The sequence below is a fragment of the Malania oleifera genome, chromosome 13 (genome assembly GCF_029873635.1).
Source record: "Malania oleifera isolate guangnan ecotype guangnan chromosome 13, ASM2987363v1, whole genome shotgun sequence".
NCBI classification, from domain to species: domain Eukaryota; kingdom Viridiplantae; phylum Streptophyta; class Magnoliopsida; order Santalales; family Ximeniaceae; genus Malania; species Malania oleifera.
The window spans coordinates 25,004,393-25,024,972 of NC_080429.1; the positions used below are offsets into that span (position 1 = coordinate 25,004,393).

General features: G+C 35.8%; 1 long non-coding RNA gene across 1 annotated transcript; it reads right to left on the reverse strand.

The window, feature by feature from the left end:
• Nucleotides 1-2,243: 2,243 nt before the first annotated feature.
• On the reverse strand, nt 2,244-10,867 carry LOC131145548 (uncharacterized). The gene is made up of 2 exons (XR_009134162.1): nt 10,568-10,867; nt 2,244-3,420 (listed from the first exon to the last, which is right to left on the reverse strand). It is a non-coding gene; the product is annotated as an uncharacterized LOC131145548 (long non-coding RNA).
• Between the last annotated feature and the right edge of the window lie 9,713 nt (nt 10,868-20,580).

The following is a 20,580-nucleotide window of genomic DNA, read 5'->3' on the forward strand; positions in this document are numbered from 1 at the left end:
GCTAGAGTAGGTTCACCATGGGAGAGACTGAGGACGAGGTTGAGTGGCAAGAAGAAGGTCATCATGAAGTGTGGACTGCATGCCACCAAATTTGCAAGCCTCAATAGTTTCTTTGACATGGTATTACAATAGCTCCTTAGATGGCAAATTAATTATTTAATTAGGGAACATTCTTATTAGAGGTCACAAGTTCACATTTTGAAAATGGGGAGGGGATTGGGATAGGGAATGGACTACTAATTGAGGAGTTCAGATGATTTTTAGTTCACCGAGCCTCTTAATAAGGGTTGTTTGATAATAATGGTCAACAACATGTTCATTCTTATGATTAAATTTTAACTAAGATGCCCATCAACTTCTCCTCATCGAAATGATTAAAGCTTAGGTACCAAGATTAGAGATTTTGCTCTCTTTTCTTGCAACATGTAAGAAAAGACATCTTCTATACACAAACTCACACGGGCTTAAGTCCATGCTATCATGTCCTAGGTATTGCAAGTTAACTAAATGACATGAGTGAATTTTTGTTTTCCAATAATAATTTATATGGCACACCTTGCAAGACATATTCACTGCTTGTATAGATACTACTTCCATGACTTTGGAATGGACTATGAGTTCTACTAAGGCACCCATAGGTCATGGAGGAACAGAGAGAAATCAGAACAATTGTAGGACAATCCAAGCATAATTGAGGATGATAGAAAGGAAACACACTGCTTGAGAGTAGTGATCAAGGAGAACCTATGGCTACACCCTACAACCCAAGTGCTTGTCCACGAGAATCCATTGAAGATGTCAAAGTAAATAGATTTGACATTTTGGCTAAAACAAAAGTATTTATCAATCCTTGGGCAATTGATAGGAACCCCAAATCATGGGTAGCAGTAGAGGAGTTTTAGGCCAAATAGGAACTTGAACAACCTTGCAAATTTTAGAGGACATAATTTTCAAATGATTTCATTTGGAGCTGGAAGAAAGGGTTGCCCTAGTGCTGCATATTCCATTACCATCATTGAGCTTGTGCTGGTCAATCTCTTACAAGGGTTTGATTGGGAATCGCCTGGAAAATCAAGCGGAGAGAATTTGGATGTGACTGAAGCTACTAGATTAACAAATAAACTAAAATTTCCTCTTATTGTTTCTCCTAAGCGTTGCTATTTAAAGATGTAGACCATGTCCAACTTTTTGTACGTATCATAACTTTATTTTGTTTAGTTTTCACATTTTTAGCAGACAGTAGCTGTTTGAAAGTAAGAAATTTATGTTGGAGGTCTGAAATTGTTGAGTTAGTCCAGCTCATGTGGGGGAGTCCCAAGTTATTCAAATGATAAACACAATAAAATAAAATAAAAATGGAAAGAAGTAGGATGTTTGGAAGTTGATCCTTGCATAGGGCATGAATGTTTGGTTGTCATGCCAAACTTGTTTTCAAGGCTAATTATTAGTCTTGGTAAGTGGAGGCATATTTTTCCAAGACATGCATGGTTGACAACTAGCTTGGTATTTTCTTCCTTGAAGACTCATTGTTTGATTTGTATGATTTAGCTTCCCAAGCATGCAAGTTTCAAAGTCATGTCTTGACTTTGGGTACAATTGTCTAGGTAATTGTAGCATGGTTAATTTTTGGGTGGTTGGACATTATATGCTATGCATGTAGGGTTCATATAAGGAGTGGAGTCTCATTGCCATGTGGGTAGAAAGTGGGTGTAAGTTCAAGCCATACAGAGTGAATTGTAAAAGGGGCTCACCTTGGGTTCATAGTCCTACACAAATTTCTTTTCTTGGGTTAGAAAAGGGTTGTGGGTTTTCAAAATTGTGAGGAACGGAGTGGTACTCTCTTGTTGTATTTTCTCTACATGTTGATAATAATTAAATTTTTGTCAGATTGTCTATGGATGTAGGTCTAGTGCTGAACCCCGTAAATTTCTTGTGTTTCTTTTAGTTCTTGCAATTTTTTTGTATCTTTATCAATTGCAGTGTGGGTGGTCCTTCTCGCCCAACAAAAACTCAAACCGTGAGATGAAATGGGATGTTGGGGATGGGCTATCCCCATTGTGTGGCCCAAGCCTAGTGCTTCCCAACCTTACAGCAATATATGTGTGAAGAAAAAAAAAATTCAGTTGGCATTTGCACAAAGAGCTGGCAATCCTATTCCAGCAGGGTGCTACCAAAGCAGAACCCAACTTTAAGTTGAAAAGTTTGTGTGAATGATCATATTCAAATGATATGATATATCAAATAGTGAAATGCTGAAAAATATCATTAGTACCTGCCATGAAGATAATCTGTTGAAAGTTGTTACATTCTCCGAAATTAAGTCAAGCTTTAGATAAGGTAGACCATTAGAACAGAATCATGAGGCATGGAACAGTTGGGGGAAGCTGGACAGAAGAGGCAGAGGAAATAAAGACGACCTATTTGACTTTCTTCAGACATCTTTATACCTCAGAAACAAATACTAATACGGCTATAGATTTTAGGCATGTGGACAGTGAACAAACTTCCATGGCCATTGTTGAGTGCAGATCTCAAAACCCATCAGAATGCTCCATTAACAGCCGAAGAAATTAAACCAGCAGCCTTTCAAAGTGGGGCACTTCAAAGCACTATGCAGTTCTATCCTTTCTCAGGTGTCATCAAATGAGTAACAATACTTTTTCTACACTTGACTACCATAATAGAAAGGCTACTCCTTTCAAGAATGCCGTCTGCTCTTGTCATAGGGCAGCACAAATTGAAGTAGCAGACAGAACCAGAGAACTTTGCAAGGGTTAGAAGTGCCTTGTGCATCACCAGAACAACGATGAGGGGCTTGCATTTCAGAGTTGGAAAAAGTATCCACTTTGTCACTTGTTTAGGAATCAGCAACATTCATATCATTCTCTCCAATTCTAATTTTATGCACCAGGTTCTGTCCCAGAGGGCAATCCATTTGACAGAATAAGTTTCTTCATTTTTTCACCCCCTATTTCTGTCTCATGGTTTGAAGTTTCCTGTCAGATTGTTCCTGTAAATTTGTCACGTTATCTTGAATGTGCATCAGATATCACCCTGATCCATGCAGTAAGTGCATGAACAATTTTGTTCAGTATTGGAAGATAGGGATAAGTACTGAATTGAGCTAATCCCCAACTACGGAAATAATACTGTAGTTTCTCAGTAATCATTTTTTCCCAAAATTTAATTCTTCTCTCTTTTGTCCTCTTTTTTGCTTTGGAAGGGGGAATTATTGGAGATTAGACCTTACTCTTTTGACAGGAAAAGTAAATCCATCTTGGCAGACAATGGAATTTCATAAGCTTTCTATGTACCCATGACATATGCTTAAACTGCTTCAGACGTGTAAACCACTTCATCAAATTTGTCCATGACCAGATATCAAGCCAGTGCCCAAGCTGAAACAGTTTCAGCAAGATCCTGCCAATAAAATGACATGGAGGAAGTGATTAATTATAATTATGCTTGGCACAACGAAGAAGAAGAAGAAGAAGATATCAAAATGGATACCAGGAATTCTTAGAAGAAAAAAAATTGTCTTTTCTTAATACTCCATATTAATGTTCTTTCAAGCAATTTAAGCCTAGAAGAAATATGAAAATGGATGTTCCAGTCCTATCAGCAACCAAAAGTTCATGGATAAAATGAACCAGATTTCAAGAGTTCAATTTTTAAACAATATTTTGGATATAGAATGAAACAAAACTAGATTCAAGAATTTATAAAATGCAGGTGAATAATAAACTGAAGGTAAAATAAAGAAAGAAAGAAAAAGAAATTCCAACCAAGATTTCATGGGGGTAACACTGATATATCTGTTAAATAGAGAAAGAAAGCCTAGCAGAGTCAGTCAATATTGTCCGTGCTTATTACAGAAAAATGATTAGTTTTTTCAGTTTATTTTTCGTCAGTTGGGTTGGTTGTTTTTTTTTTATTTTTCTGTTAGTTTCTGTTCTAGTTTTCTTCTTCTGTTTTTTCCTTCTTTCTTCTTCTTCCTCTGGTTATATATATCAGAGGTCTCAGTTGTACGTATAACATTGAATAAGAGAGAGAATTATTTTCTTGCTTAAGTTCTGAACTGCTGCTATACTCTGTTTCATGGTATCAGAGCGGAAAGTTGAGAAGTTCCACTGCAATGTCTACTTCATCCATTTCAATGAGCAATACGAATGAAGAAAGTAATCCATACCACTTACAGAGTGGTGATTCACCAGGTACAATGCTGGTTTTGAATGTCCTCACAGGGGAAAATTATCACACATGGAGTAGATCCATGATGATGGCTTTGAAGGCAAAGAACAAGATTGGGTTTGTAAATGGAACAATTGCCAGATCATCCTCAACAGATGCTTCGAATGCTATGTGGGAAAGATGCAATAATATGGTATCTTCTTGGATCATTAATTCAGTATCAAGAGAAATTGGGGCTAGCATTATTTGTTCTCACACTGCCAAGGATATGTGTCAAGATCTCAAGAACAAATTTACACAAGGAAATGAACCAAGGATTTTTCAACTTCAAAAGGATTTATCCATTCTAGTTCAAGAAAACATGTCAGTAAGAGATTACTATACGAAAATTAAATCTTTATGGGATGAATTGGCTGACTATAATTAGATTCCCACTTGTTCTTGTGGTGTTCTAAGAACATGCACTTGTGATGCTATTCGGGAATTCTTGAAATATCAAGATAAGCAACATGTCATTCAGTTCTTGACGGGGTTAAATGAAAGTTTTTCACATATTAGAGGGCAGATTCTGATGATGGATTCTCTACCAAAAATTAACAAATTTTTTTCTTTAATGGTTCAATAAGAGAAACAGCGAGAGATCTGCAAATCTGGTGTAATTGATATAGTTGCCTTTATGAGCAAAATACCATAATCAAATTTTTCAAGCCACAAAACTACTTCTGGAAATCAGCAACAGCAAAGGAAAGCAAAATTATTTTGCACTCATTGTGGATTGAATAATCATACTGTTGATAAATGCTACAAAATACATGGGTATCCTCCAGGTTATAAATTCACCAACTCTCGACAGAAGGGAAAGTCTTCATCAGCTAATCAAGTTACAAGTCATCCTATTGATGCAAACTTTGAACCTTATAACAAATTGCCTTTTTCTCAAGAAGACTGTCAGAAATTGTTAGCTTTAATCCACTCACAATCTAATGAAACCATTAATCATCAAGCAACTAATGTTGTTTCTAACATTCTTCCACAAAATACCCAAGGTATGATACTTTCAAGTTTTCCTTCAAGTTGTTCAATATCCTCATCAACATCCCAGCATCTTTGGATCGTAGACACTGGTGCTACAGATCATATTATTCATTCAACTGATACATAATCTTTAGATACTACTGTCATGCTTCCAAATGGATATACTGTTCCAGTCACTCATATTGGCACAATTCAATTGTTTGAAAGTTTAATTCTCAAAGATGTACTTTGTGTACCATCTTTCTCATATAATTTACTTTCAATTAGTAAACTTACTTCATCTTAAAAATGCAATTTTATTTTCTTACCTAATGTTTGTTTTATTCAGGAATTTACCCCATGGAGGATGATTGGGATTGCTAGAAAATCTGCTGTGTTATATATTTTGCAACAATCGGGTTCATGCTGTTAGTTCTTCGCCAAAATCAACCATTGTACATTCTGTCATAAACTCCAAAATCTGGCATAGCAGATTAGGGCATCCTTCCTTGTCTCGTTTGAATTTTCTTTCAAAAATGTATCAAACATTAGTTTCCTAGATAAACCAGATGATCATTGTACAGTTTGTCCTTTAGCAAACCAGAAAAGGCTTCCTTTAGAAATTCATTCATATAATAAAAGTTTTCCTTTTAATCTTGTTCATGCTAATATTTGGGGGCCATTTTCTATTCCAACTCATAATGGGTCTAGATACTTTCTTACCTTAGTGGATGATCACTCCAAATTTACATGGACCTACTTAATGAAACAGAAATCTGAAGTTACAAATTTTTTTACTGTTTTTTACAATATGGTTGAAACACAATTTGAGACAAAGATTAAATGTATACGATCTGACAATGGTTTAGAGTTTAAAATGATAAATTTTTTTAATTCAAAAGGAATTTTGCATCAAGTTTCATGTGTAGAAACACCTCAACAAAATTCTATAGTTGAAAGAAAACATCAATATTTATTAAATGTAGCAAGAGCTTTAAAATTTCAATCACACATTCCTTTAATTTTTTGGGGAGAATGTATACTTACTGCAACATATATTATCAATAGAATTCCATCATTGATTTTGCAAAACAGGTCCCCACACGAAGTTTTGTATAATTCAACTCCAGCATATAAACATTTAAAAGTCTTTGGTTGTTTATGCTATGCATCAACCCTTGTCCAAAACAGATCAAAATTTTCATCAAGAGCAAGAAAATGTATGTTTATAGGTTATCCATTTGGTATAAAGGGCTACAAGCTTTATGATTTGGAATAGAAAACATTTTTTGTTTCTAGAGATGTCATATTTCATGAATCCATATTTCCTTTTTCATTTGATTTCAATATGATTTCTACACATGAACATTCATTTTAGTCCATCACACCTTCAGAAAGTTCTATTACAGTTTTTCCCAATCCAGTTTCAGATTCTAATGAGAATATAATTTTCTCTGAAACATTGTCATCAGCACTTCCTACTCCAGTTTCTGTTGTTCCATCTAACAATAATTTACCCTTCTATGATGTAAATCAATTTGCACCCTTGAGAAAATCAACTCGACAACACAAACAGCCTGGTTACCTAAAAGCTTATCATTGCAACTTAGCTACTTCTAAGTCTCAATCATCTACCAGGGATCCTCTTACTATCTCAGGTAATAAACATAGCATTTCTGAAGTACTTTCTTACTCCAGATTATCTGAATCACACAAAGCATTCTCCATTGCCATTTCTTCTGATTTTGAACCTGTCTTTTATCATCAAGCTATTCAGCATGCTCCTTGGAGAGCTGCTATGTCTGCAGAATTGTCTGCACTTGAAATGAATAAAACCTGGGTTCTCACAACATTACCACCTAATAAAACTCCCATAGGTTGTAAGTGGGTATATAAAATCAAATACAATTCTGATGGTTCAATAGAAAGACATAAGGCAAGACTTGTTGCTAAAGGTTATACTCAAATGGAAGGCTTGGATTTTTTTGAGACTTTTTCACCTGTTGCAAAGATGGTTACTGTGAGGTGTATTTTATCACTTGCTACAATACATGATTGGCATCTCCATCATTTAGATATTAATAATGCATTTCTATAGGGGGAATTAGATGAGGAAGTTTATATGAAGCCTCCTCCAGGCTATCTTAGTAAGGGGGACAAAAGAGTATGTAAATTGCAAAGATCTTTATATGGTTTGAAGCAAGCTTCAAGACAATGGAATTCAAAATTCACATCCGTGTAGTTTTCAGTGGGTTTTTCTCAGTCCAAAGCTGATTATTCTTTGTTTACTAAGAAGGAAGGAGGTTCTTTTGTTGCCTTGTTATTGTATGTTGATGATATCCTCTTAGCTAGTAGTGATTTAGTTGTTCTTGAGAATGTTAAAAAATCAATAGCTGCTGAGTTTAAGTTGAAGGATTTGGGGCCTGCAAAATTCTTTCTTGGAATGGAGATAGCTCGATCGAAAAAAGTTATATCTTTATCTCAAAGAAAATATTGTTTGGAACTAATTTCAGATGCTGGATTACTTGCTGCTAAACTAGTCTCATTTCCCATGGATCCTCATACAAAATTATCCAAAGATGCTGGTGAACTAGTAGATGATGTTTCAGCTTACAGAAGACTTATTGGAAGATTATTGTATTTGACTCATACCAGACCTAACATTACATTTGTTGTACATCATCTTAGTCAATTTTTAGATATTCCTAGAATGCCTCATTTACAAGCTGCCATGAGAATTTTATGATATCTCAAATCTACTCCTGGACAAGGCTTATTTTTTCCATCTTCATCTAAGGTTCATCTCAAAGCTTTTTCAGATTCAGATTGGGCCAGCTGCCTGGATACTCGTAGATCCATAAGTGGTTCTTGCATTTTCATTGGGGATTCTCTTGTATCATGGAAATCTAAGAAGCAACACACCATATCACGGTCCTCAACAGAAGCTAAATATAGATCCATGGGTGTCACTGTTTGCGAAATTATCTAGCTTAAATCGTTACTTGCTGATCTGCATCAACATCATCCTCAATCAGCTTTTTTATTTTGTGATAACCAAGCTGCTCTTCATATAGCAGCCAATCCGGTTTATCATGAACATACTAAACACATTAAAATCGATTGTCATTTGGTTCGTGATAAATTACAAGAGGGTCTTACCACTTTACATGTATCTTCTGCTCATCAGCTTGCAGATTTAATGACTAAACCTTTAGGTTCTAAAGTTTTTGAAGTTCTTTTATCCAAAATGAATGTGCATAATATCTACACATCATCTTGAGGGGGACTATTACAAAAAAAATGATTAGTTTTTTCAGTTTATTTTTCGTCAGTTGGGTTGGTTGTTTTTTTTTTTCTTTTTCTGTTAGTTTCTGTTCTAATTTTCTTCTTCTGTTTTTTTCCTCCTTTCTTCTTCTTCCTCTGGTTATATATATCAGAGGTCTCAGCTGTACGTATAACATTGAATAAGAGAGAAAGAATTCTTTTCTTGCTTAAGTTCTCAACTGCTGCTATACTCTGTTTCAGTGCTTGTTAAAACAATGACTGTCGGTCATTTACATTGGGTTTGGTAACAATTTGAAAAACAAAAAGAAAGAATAAATTCTGAAATTTGAAAGAAACATCATTGTCCACTGTTCATACATCCAACACACCATGCAAGTGCCTGTCAAATAAATATTCAGACAAGCAATAGGTGAAGAGCTAGCTATTCACAGGATCAAATAAATATTTAACGGCATTGCCTCGAGCAGCTCTAAGTATCACGTATATAAGTTTTGCTACTAATCACTACCATTAATCATCATGTCATGTTATAAAAAGAACGGAAAATAAACTTTCTCAATAAAAAATATTACAATATTTTTCCATGAAAAAATATTTCAAAAGTGGAATATTAACCATGTTATGACAATCATTAGTATCGCAGAGCAACAGGAGTATTGTAATGCAACAGGAAATGAAATCTCAAAAAATTGATATGTATTACCAATTGAAGCATTTTTCTTGTCTGCCTTCTAACAATGATCGTAATTTCCCAAACCAATCCCAACAAACACTACATGCACTCAATTGGGGCCATATGAAAAAGTGAAGACTGACAATATGGGGGTTAGCCTGTTAGCTCAAGTGGTTTACTTCCTTGTGAGACCAAGGTTCAAATCCTCTTAAGGAAGATTTCCCCTGAATTTTAGATTGGGCCACAACTTTCAAGAAAGTCTCCAGTGAAGAAAAATTCTAAAGTAGATAAAGTTTTGTCCTAAGCAAACAAGGAAAAAAAATTACAATACCAATTTTATTCAAATTACTCTGGCAAGTGGAGGATTGGGAATAGCCAAGCATTAAGACGCAAGAGCATTGTTGTAGAGTATAAGCTTGCTAATTCATTTTAATCATCCTTTAATTATTTGATTCGGTTTTAAAGTCCACTATAACAAGAAAAGTAAGTAAGAATTTTATATTTAATTAAAATACTTTACATGAAGAGTTGCTTTATAAACCATTAGCTCAAATTGCCAGAAGAAGAAACAAGAGAGAAATAGAGATGGAATGCAACAAAAAAAAAATCTTAAAACAATCAGGACTCTTCACACTTAAAAAAAGGAAACAAAAATGCAAACTCTTGCCAAAGGGGAGTGGAAGGTTGATTGATAACCTATTTTTGCCCCCAACAAATTGGTGGAGATGACCTATAAGCATATTACAAGTCCAAGATGGTATGGAGCCATTTGACTACAAGACACATCTATTCATAGAACAAATTTAAAGAATAAAATTAATATAGTCATACAAACTTGAAAAGAATTTAATATTTTTAGGGCAAGAAACGAGCATTATTGCTAGAAGAAGAAAGACAAGACGAAGGAGAAAAAGGCCTTAACTTTGGATTTGTGTGAATTTAGACAGAGTGCCATACAAAATTGTATTTAAGTTTTGTCCAAATTCAAGCCCCAAAACCTATGACTTAAAGTAGTACAGGAATTCCCTTTCTATGAACTCTAGCCCCAGGATAGCCGTCAACAATAATGTGAGATAATATACTTAATTCTTCAAAAGTATGGGTCAATGATGATGATTTAGTATATTTGAATTGGCAGACACCCTTTCAATCATTAACCAAGCAAAGAACTTCGCTGCACAGAATGCCTACATGCATTAGAAGCTTTGCAATCTACATATTGTACATGAAATTTCAAAAAAAAAAAAAAAAATGAAAATACCCGTCACTGGATCCAACGGTTTCTGTACAATATTGCCATTTTTCCCCGAGATAACAAATTGACAACCCATGTTTCAGAAAACTAAAACATTACAAATTTCAATGAATAAACCGAGGTTGAGAAAGTTGTCAAAAGTGCTGCACCTGACTAGCCGAAGTGGAACACAGAGCCACTGTGGCTCGGGCTCGCGCCTCTCTCAGACAATTGCTTTTACTACCTCTGACGTAGTTTTCCAAGTTAGGAGGCATTGCAAGGAGCTGCTGCTGCCGCCGTCGCGCTGCGTCTCGCCCGCTGAAGCATGAACTGCTGCATCTTCGGGAAAGCCAAGATCCATATGATATTTGGGTACCATTGTCTTGAAATAAACCCGGCTGCCATGTTCCTAAACTAAAAGGAAAGGAGAGCAGATAAGAAAAAGACCTCTATGGTTTTTAAATAACTCCATCAATGTAGAAGAAATCTTTTATATATATATATATATATTTATATACTGAATCTATTTTGGTCATTTAATTTGTACATTAATTGTCTTCATGCAAAATACATTGACACACTAAATTCTAATTTAAAGATTTAAAAAGTTTGATCTCATAAGAGACCTTAAGGAAAGAATGCACATAAGAATTGCATGTTGAAGAGCTTCAAAAGAGTTCGATTCAAAATATACGAAAGTCAATTCTAGAGTCCAAATTAAATTCAGGGGTATCACCACCATATTAGTAACTACCCCAACTAAACTAGAAAAACTATCTACTCGTACCAAAGGGATCTCTATTAAGACCATCAATTCTAGTCGAGGATTGTCTTACAGCTACTGTCGATATTTATCTTCATCCAACCTGTATTAGGAGAATTCCATTTAAAGACCTCTAGGTTTGACAAAAAGATTATAGATATCTTAAATTTTTAAAATTTTTACCGAGGTCTTACAAAAAATAAATAAATAAAATTATTATTTATTAATTTACTTTTTGAAACACTACTATGTTAATTTATTATTGATTCCAAAGAAGGATAATTGTCTTAATAATTGAATATCAAATAAGATTAATAAAATTTTTGAAATTTCAAGGAAGCTTTGTGTTCTCTTATCAAATCTCAGAGAAGCTCGTGAAATTATTTAAATCTTAATGGAGTCCCACATCTTTTAGCCAATCGTGAGGAAAGATTAGTGTCTTTTGCCAATAAATAGTTAAACTGCCACTAGATTTTGTCATCATATTGCATGTACTTTCTTTTGTGCACGGTGCATAAAAATAATTCACCTCTAATTTTTAAGGCGTGTTTGGTACCATTTCTATTTCTAGTTTTTGTTGCTTAAAAATGAAAATACTTGACATGCCAATGTGTTTGTTTGTATTGCTAGTTTTCTACTTTTGTTATGAGTTTTTGCAAAAATTAAAAATTAGCTACTGCACTTTAACATCAAGAATTGAGTTTTATGAATTAAATCAATTTTAAGTTCTAACTAAAATACAATGACCATGTGAATTTAAAACATAAGTCAAATAAATATAACCTTAGAGTTTCTAAAAAAAATTGAAAAAAAAATAAAAATGCTCAAATTATTATTATTTTTTATAATCTCTTGGCTTACTAAAAATTGAATTTAACCATATAACAACAAAAAAAATTTATTCTATTTTTTGTAATATTTTAAAATTTATACTAATTTATATTTCATTATTTTAATCATATTTTTAACTATTATTAAGCCAAATTGGACTGGCTAGCCTAAGCTAGCATTAGCTCAGGGTGATTTAGATTCTACTATTAGCATTAAAAATTCCTTACATTTGTTTATAAAATGATTTGATTAAAGTGTAATCCTAAAAAATTAAAATTCTTTTGTGCTAGCATATCCAAAGAGGTGCAGAATGAGATTATGCAAATTTTACAATTCTCAAAGGGTAGCTATCAGTGAGATACCTAAGTTTACCTTCGGTAACTAAAAGAATTTCAAGTGTTTTGTCTTATGCAGAAAGATTACAACTAATCAAGTTTATATTTTAAAGTGTATATGGCTATTGAGCATTTGTGTATTGTTAGGACCAGAGGTGCCTATTGGTGTGCTTGATACACATGGGTGAACACCAATTTGATCCAAAAGCTCAAGCTAATTGTGTCTTGGGTCCATCCATGTATATAAGCACCCATTATCTACTTTAATTTTCCAATGTGGGATAAGCTCACAAGTGGAATTCTCAATAATCTCCCCCTCACTTGTGAGTTCCTGCTCCCTCTTGAACGGAAATCGTCTCTCTTTTGGGACAATTCTCCAACAGTTGCTCAAGTGGGTCTTACCACTGGCGTCTTACGTGCCTCAGATTGCATTCCACGTGTCTCCAAACTAATCCTACCTCCCACGTCTTGACCCTATTCGGATCCATCCGCAGCCTAGATGATCCTTATTGGCCTCAGCCACACACTTGGTCCTCCAAATGTTAGCACGTCAGGAGAATTAGCTTCCCGTCTCGACTTTTACGATGTCGCTCACCCAGAGTTACAAACCGTCGGCTCCGATACCACTTGTTAGGACTGGAGGAACCCATGGGTGAGCTTGATACATATGAAAAAATTAAAGTGGATAATGGGTGCTTATATACATGGATGGACCCAAGACCCAATTAGCTTGAGCTTTTGGGTCAAATTGGTGTTCACTCATGTGTATCAAACCCACCTATGGGCTCCTCCGGTCCTAACATGTATTCCCTTCATTAGGTTGTTATTACTACATTAGAACGAAAGTTTAAGAGCTATCTTTGGAGAAGAAACATAGTTTCAAAGTCAAATGGAAAAAGGTGGGTAAACCTTTTGATGAAGTTGGTCTAGGAATTAAACCACTCATTGAAAGGAGGGTTGTATCAAAAATGAAAGTATTATGATATTTATGTAGCTCCAAAATCTTTTTGTAAGTGATCTTGATACATACATACAAGCTCAAAAGCAAAAGTTTATGGGGGTGCGTAGGGTATAGTTGGTAGCTCTTACTCTTAGAAACAAATTTTGAAAGTCAAACCCTAATTTATCCTCATAACAAAGTGTATACAACTACTAATAGTAAATCTATGTCCTAATTTTTTGATAACTGGTACACTCTTATTCCACTTGTTCATCATTACAGTGATCATTTGACAACTTGAGCTTCTTTTTATTTTCATGTAAATTCTATAATAAAATATCGTATATGGAAATAAACTAGAAGGCTATTAGATAATGTGACAAATTTCAAATTAAAAAAAAATCAACTTCCCTCCTAATTAACATGGGAGTTGAAGACAAAATATTCTAGAAATGAACTTCAAATAGGAAATTATCATTTGCATCTGCCTGGGAAATTAAAAGAAAAAAAGGTGTTAAGATCGGAGGAGCCCATGGGTGGGCTTGATACACATAGGTGACCACTAACTTAATTTAAAAGTTTAAACCTATTAGGTCTTGGGCCTAACCATATATATAAGCACCCATCATCCACTCGAATTTTTCAATGTGGGACAAGCTCACAAGTGGAATTCTCAACAATCTCCCCCTCACTCGTGAGTTCCAACCGCTCCCCCTTGAACAGAAACCATCTCCCTTATGGGAAAGTCCAACTTCCCAACAGTTGCTCAAGTAGGTCTTACTGATTACGCGCCTAAATTGCGTAATTAGGTGTTTAAATTCATGCATTAAGGATTATATTTTTAATTAAATATCTAATTATGCTCAATATTTTAACATTGCATTCTATTTATAATATTTGAGTTTTATTGAATAATTTATAATTTTTTAGTATTTTATTATTGCAGGGCAACTATTGGATGTTAAAGCGGACATTACTTTGTAATTTGGGCATAATTCTCCCATCCAAGCTCCGATCGAGGTGACTCAAAGTGCTGTCGAAAGCCGAGAAAGTGCTGTACAACTTTCATGTTTTGAGCTTTGAGATTTACAGGCTTTAGGAAGGTCAAAATCCTTGTGCGCGGGGTAGGGATCTTCAAAGTGGGACTTTAAATATTTTTTTTTCCTTCTTCTCTTTCACCCGGCCTCACTCTCCTTTTTCTCTTGAACTCTTTGCCTCACTTCTCTCCTGTCTCTTCTCTTCCATTCACTCTGTAACTCTCCTGCCGCACTCTTCTCTCTTAGCTCTCCCTCTCCCTTCTCTCGGCCCTCTCTCTGTTTTCATACCTCTCTTCCCCTCTCTCCCTCTTCTCTTCCTCTCTTCTTTTTCTTGTTTGCTCTCTTAGCTTTCTCTTTTTCTTTTTGGGGAACCTGAAGCCCTGCCTTGTTGAAGTCTCCTACTGCTGCAACTACTCCTTACTCCTGCCATAGCCACAACTGCTGCAAATGCTGCAACCGAAGCCCCTGCTGCTGCTGCCTCAACTCCAATACGGGCCAGCATCTTTTTACTCTCTCTCTCTCTCTCTCTCTCTCTCTCTCTCTTTGTTCTTGTTTTTAAATATTTGAATGAATATTGTTAATTTGCAGTAAAATTTTTATTAAAGTTTTGATCTTTTGAATCTTTGCTGGGTTATTATCATTTAAGTCAATTTATTTTATTTCTTTTCTTATTTAATATTATCATTAGAATTAATGTTTGCTTGGGTTATTTTTTTATATTAAAGTTCGGGTTGATCTTAAAAAAAAAAAGAAAAAAGAAAAAATATATTTTTAGGATTTAAATTTTGTTGGATTCTATTTATTTTAAATTCATTTTAATTAAAGTCTGAGTTGTTATTGCGTTTTAGTTTTTATTGCATTTTTAATTGGAATTTGGATTCACAATTTGAATCTTGATTTGACAACTATGTTTGTCATGTAAAGCGGAAACTATCTCCCCTTGTCGAAGCAAGCCAATTCTCCAACAATTGCTCAAGTGGGTCTTATCCCAGCGCCTTACATGCCTCGAATTGCATTCTATGCCCTTCCAAATCAATTCTACTTCCCATGTCTTGACTCTATTTAGATCCATCTTCCGGGCTTAGATAATCATTATTGGCCTCGGTCACGGTTATACACTTGGTTTTCCAACTATTAGCAATAGAATTAGCTTCACACCCTAACTTTATGATGTCACTTGGATAGAGTTACGAACCATCAACTTTGATATCACTTGTTAGCACCGAGGAAGTCCACAGTTAGGCTTGATATACATGAGTGAGCATCAAATTAACCCAAACTCTTAGGCCTATTGAATCTTGGGCCCAATTATGTATATAAGCACCCATCTTCCACTCTACTTTCAATGCTGGTAAAACTCGAAAGCTAAATTGTTAACGCTTGCTTCTTGATAATTTTCTATTCATGTTTCTCCTGTTCCCAAACAAATGAAAAAGAAAAATATTTTAACAAAGGGCAACTTAGCAAAAGGTCTTTACTCGATTTCATTGTTCATCTTGCTGGCATTCTATGAGATGCCAAATTTGAAGGCGTCTGCCATTTCATAAATGGGCAAAGACGTGCGTGTTTGCGCTTGTGCATGTGTTTGTGTGTGGGCATGCATGAGTGCGTGAGTGCGTAGATTCATGAGCATGTGACAAGTGTTCTTTCTGTATTATGAATGAAATCTTCAACTCTTGTTGTCCTTGTCGATAATGCGAAGAGGTTGTTTATTAAAGCTTTAGAGCACAACTATGGCAAGCCTCCTCATGAGGATGACCTCAGAGCATGCAATAAGCTTTGTCATCCATTATAAGACTTTGGCTCTGCTGTTGTGAGTGAGAACCGCTGGGCTATAATGGATCGAACACAGGGGAGAGAAGGAGAGAATGCAGAACAGAGGAAAGAATTATAATGGAAAGAATTCTCATGTATTTCTTCTGTATTGGATCAGTATATATATAGAGTACAAATGGAATTAAAATAGTTGGATGTTAACTACAGGAATAATATACGGTTATTCCTAACAATTTCCCTATAATAGAATGGAGAAAATAAAACAAAATATAAAAAAAGAATTTCAGCAGTTATGGTTATGAACGGCTGTCTACAGCCAGTTTAACTTTCTTCATTCTTCAACAGCCCCCCACAAGATGGAGAGTAGATGTCTTCTACTCCCATCTTGGATAAGCATGAATAAAAAGCTTGTGAGCCTAAGCTCTTTATGAGAATATCTGCCATTTGCAACCTGCTTTCCACATGCTTTGTTGAAATGCAACCCTCTTGAATCATGTCTCTAATTAAATGACAATCTATTTCTATATGCTTTGTCCTCTCATGGAATATGGGATTGGTGGCAATGTGTATAGCTAATTTGTTGTCACAGTACAAGGAAGCAGCCTGTGAATGAGCAATTTGTAAATCGTTAAGTAAACACCTCAGTCAAGTCAATTCACAGCTCACATTTGCCATTGTCCGGTACTCTGCCTCTGCAGAAGACCTAGAGACCACACTTTGTGTCTTTGATTTCCAAGACACCAAGGATTTCCCAAGGAACATGCAATAGCCTGTCACAGACCTTCTAGTGTTTGGACAAGCCCCCCAATTTGAATCACTAAAACCTCTAAGATGGATTTATGAGTTCACTGGATAGAACAAACCTTGCCCTGGTGACCTTTTGATGAACCACAGTACCTTGTGGGCTACCTGCAGGTGTGGCACTCTTGGATTCTTCATGAATTGGCTTAGCATTTGGACTGAGTAAGCTAATTCAGACCTGGTTATGGTCAGATACAATAATCTACCGATCAATATTCTATAAAGAGCAGGCTCAGGAAGCAATTCTCCTTCTTCTTTGGACATTCTCACATTTTGACCCAAGGGAATCTTTGCTGAAGTGGAGCCAATGGTACCCGAGTCTCTTAAAATGTCCAAGGCATATTTGCATTGACATAAATGAATCCCCTTTGCTGTCCTTGCCACTTCAATACCCAGAAAATACTTCAGCTTACCAAGGTCTTTGATTTTGAATTGGTTATCAAGAGATCTCTTCAATTGATCAATTTCATCCATATTATTTCCAGCAACTATTACATCATCCACACATACTAGAATAGCTGTGAAAGAGCCCTCAGTTACCTTTGTGAACAAGCTATAATCTGCCTTGGACTGAATATATCCTTGGTGAATGATGAAATTTAAGAGTTTTGAGTACCATTGACGTGAGGCCTGTTTGAGACGATACAAACTTTTGTTTAATTTGCATACTTTTCTCCCACTTTCATTAGGATACCCCGGGGGCAACTCCATGTACACCTCCTCCTCTAAATCCCCATGCAAGAAGGCATTATTGACATCAAATTGCTGTAAGAACCACCCTTTTACTGCTGCAATGGCTAACAAGGTTCTCACAGTAACCATTTTTGCCACGGGAGAAAAGGTTTCATGATAGTCCAAGCCCTCCTGCTGTGTGTACCCTTTAGCAACAAGCCTGGCCTTGTATCTTTCTATGCTACCATCAGCAAGAAATTTGATTTTGTAAGCCCATTTACAGCCTATTGGTTCTTTGTCAGGAGGTAAATCCATAATAATCCAAGTGTCATTGAGTTCAAGGGTAGCAATTTCAGCCTTCATGGCCTCGACCCACTTGGGTGATGTACTTGCTTCTAGGTAAGTTGTAGGTTCAGTGTGTGAGGTTATGGAGGTCACGAAAGTCTTGTGAGGTGTAGACAACTTATCATAAGATATGGTGGCACTTAGAGGAGAAGGCTTACCTAATAAGATATGGTCTTTCTGCTTGTCCAAGTCCTGAGATGGGAGAAGGAAGGTTCACTGCTGACATATGAAATCCTGTAAATGAGTAGGAGCTCTTCTTATTCTGGTTGATTTTCTGGGTAAGTGTGTGGGTGTTGTCATGAGCTTCTATTTCTGGTTTGGAGTTATTTTGGGAACTGATTTGTTCATTGCTTTGTGAATCAAATAATGCAGTAGGCATTGGCTCTACTTCTGAATTGGTATTGGGGCTGACAGTGTCTATGGAGTGATTATGAACAGGTAGAGTAGGAATGGAAATGACAGGGTTTTGAGTAAAACTTAATTCATTTGGATTAGGTAGTGAATTAGTGTTGCTGAAACTAGTATCAGGATGGCTGATTTTGTTTGTTTTGAATGGAAAAACAGTTTCATAAAACACAACATTTCGAGAGATGAAAATCTTTTCAGTTTCTAGATCCAGAAGTTTATATCCTTTGACACCAAAGGGATAGCCAATAAATACTGACTTTCTGGCCCTTGGATCAAATTTTTGTCTTCCATTAACCAAAGTGGTAGCAAAGGCCAAGCACCCAAAAACCTTTAGATGGTCATAGCTAGGTTTCCTTTTGAACAAAACCTCAAAAGGGCTTTTATGATTTAATAATGGAGATGGAGTTCTGTTAATGAGTTATACAGCCGTAAGAATGCAGTGGTTCCAATACTTCAATGAAATGCTACTTTGAAATTTTAGTGCTCTTGCAACATTTAAAATATGTTGATGTTTTCTTTCAATAGTAGCATTTTGTTGAGGTGTCTCCACACATTTCCTTTGGTGCAAAATTCCATGTTTTAGATAAAATTCTTTCATGTCAAACTCACCTCCATTATCACTTCGAATGGTTTTTACTTTTGTTTCAAATTGAGTTTCTATCATCACACAAAAGTTTTGTAAATTGGTGCTTGCTTCTGATTTCAACTTCAACATATAAGCCCAAGTACACCTACTGAAATCATCCACAATAGTCAAAAAATAACTGCAGCCATCATGACTAATCTCATTACATGGACCCCATATATCACAATGTATTAGCTCAAAGCATTTCTTAGATTGATGTTGACTAGTTTGGAAATGGTAGCTTGTGTTGTTTAGCTAAAGGACAAATGAGACATGGGTGATCATCAGAGGGTTTTGGTATGCTGACTTTGGTATCTGTGTCAAATTGAGAGTAAAAGGAATGGCCTAATCTATAGTGCCAGAGGTCAAAGGATTCACTGTTGTTGCTGACAGAAGTTGAAAGGCTAGTTTTGAGGTTATATTTGGATAGAGCATCAGATAAAGCTGAAGGAGAGACTTCCTTTTGCAGCATATGATAGAGTCCTTGCTTCACTTCACCCATGCCAGTCATTGTCCAAGTCAAAAGGTCCTGAATATAACAACAATCAAAAAAGAAAACAAGGCAACAATTTAGTTCTTGAGTCATTTTCTTTGCTAAAATCAGATTAAAAGAGAAATTGGAAACACAAAGAGCATCATGCAATATAAGATTCTTGGTGACTTTGGCTGTTCCTACATGAGTAACAAGCACTATCTAACCATTTGGTAGAGCTACAGAGGAGGAAATGGTACTCTGGATGGAATGAAATAAGGACTTGGAGCAGATCATATGGTCTGTTGCTCCAATGTCAATAATACAAGGGATTTCTGAGACATTGCTAGATTTGGAAGTAAAAGCAGAAAGACACAGAGATATACCAGAAATTTTGTGGTTATTTGCATCTGAGGATGAAGGTGTGACCATGGCATGAACATGATTGGCCGAGGGAATGAAGGCTTGGTTACCTAAGATAGGTTTGAGGAGGGCCAGAAGTTGAGTATACTGCTCTAGTGTCAATGACATTTTAGGTTTGTCTTTCAGAACCCCCTGCTCAAGACCAACAGTTGCATTTACATTTGACAGATTTATAACAGGTTTGTTCTTCTCTTCTCCTTTGTATCCTGCTAGCTATCCATGCAATCTGTAGCATTTATCTGCTGTGTGACCTGGCATTTGGCAATGAGTACATGTGGGCTTGTTTGGATTTGCTTTGAAGCATCTCTCCAGAGAGTGTCCTGGTATTTTGCAGAAGGTACAATAATACCTATCCCTTCTTTGTTGCCTTGCAGATTGTTTGCTAAAATTCCCTTTGCTCACCAAAGCCATAGAGTCACTGCCTAGGTTGTTTGTAGAAATTTCTCTTCGCTTTTCCTCTTGCTGGATAATGGAGTGAACCTCATTCAAGCTGGGAAAAGGTTTGATCAGCAGTATCTGTGCTTTAATAGCTTTGTACGTATCATTGAGCTCCATCAAGAATTTCATTACACAATCTCTTTGCTGGTTCTGAACTACAACTCTTAACCCTCCACAGGTACAGTTAGGAATTGATTCATAATTGAGTAATTCGTCAAGCAAGGTTTTAAGTTTAGAAAAGTAAATGCTTACTGAGTCTTGATTTTGTTTAACCTCGAAATTCTGGGAGCATTTTGCTGAGCAAAACGTTGCTCCAG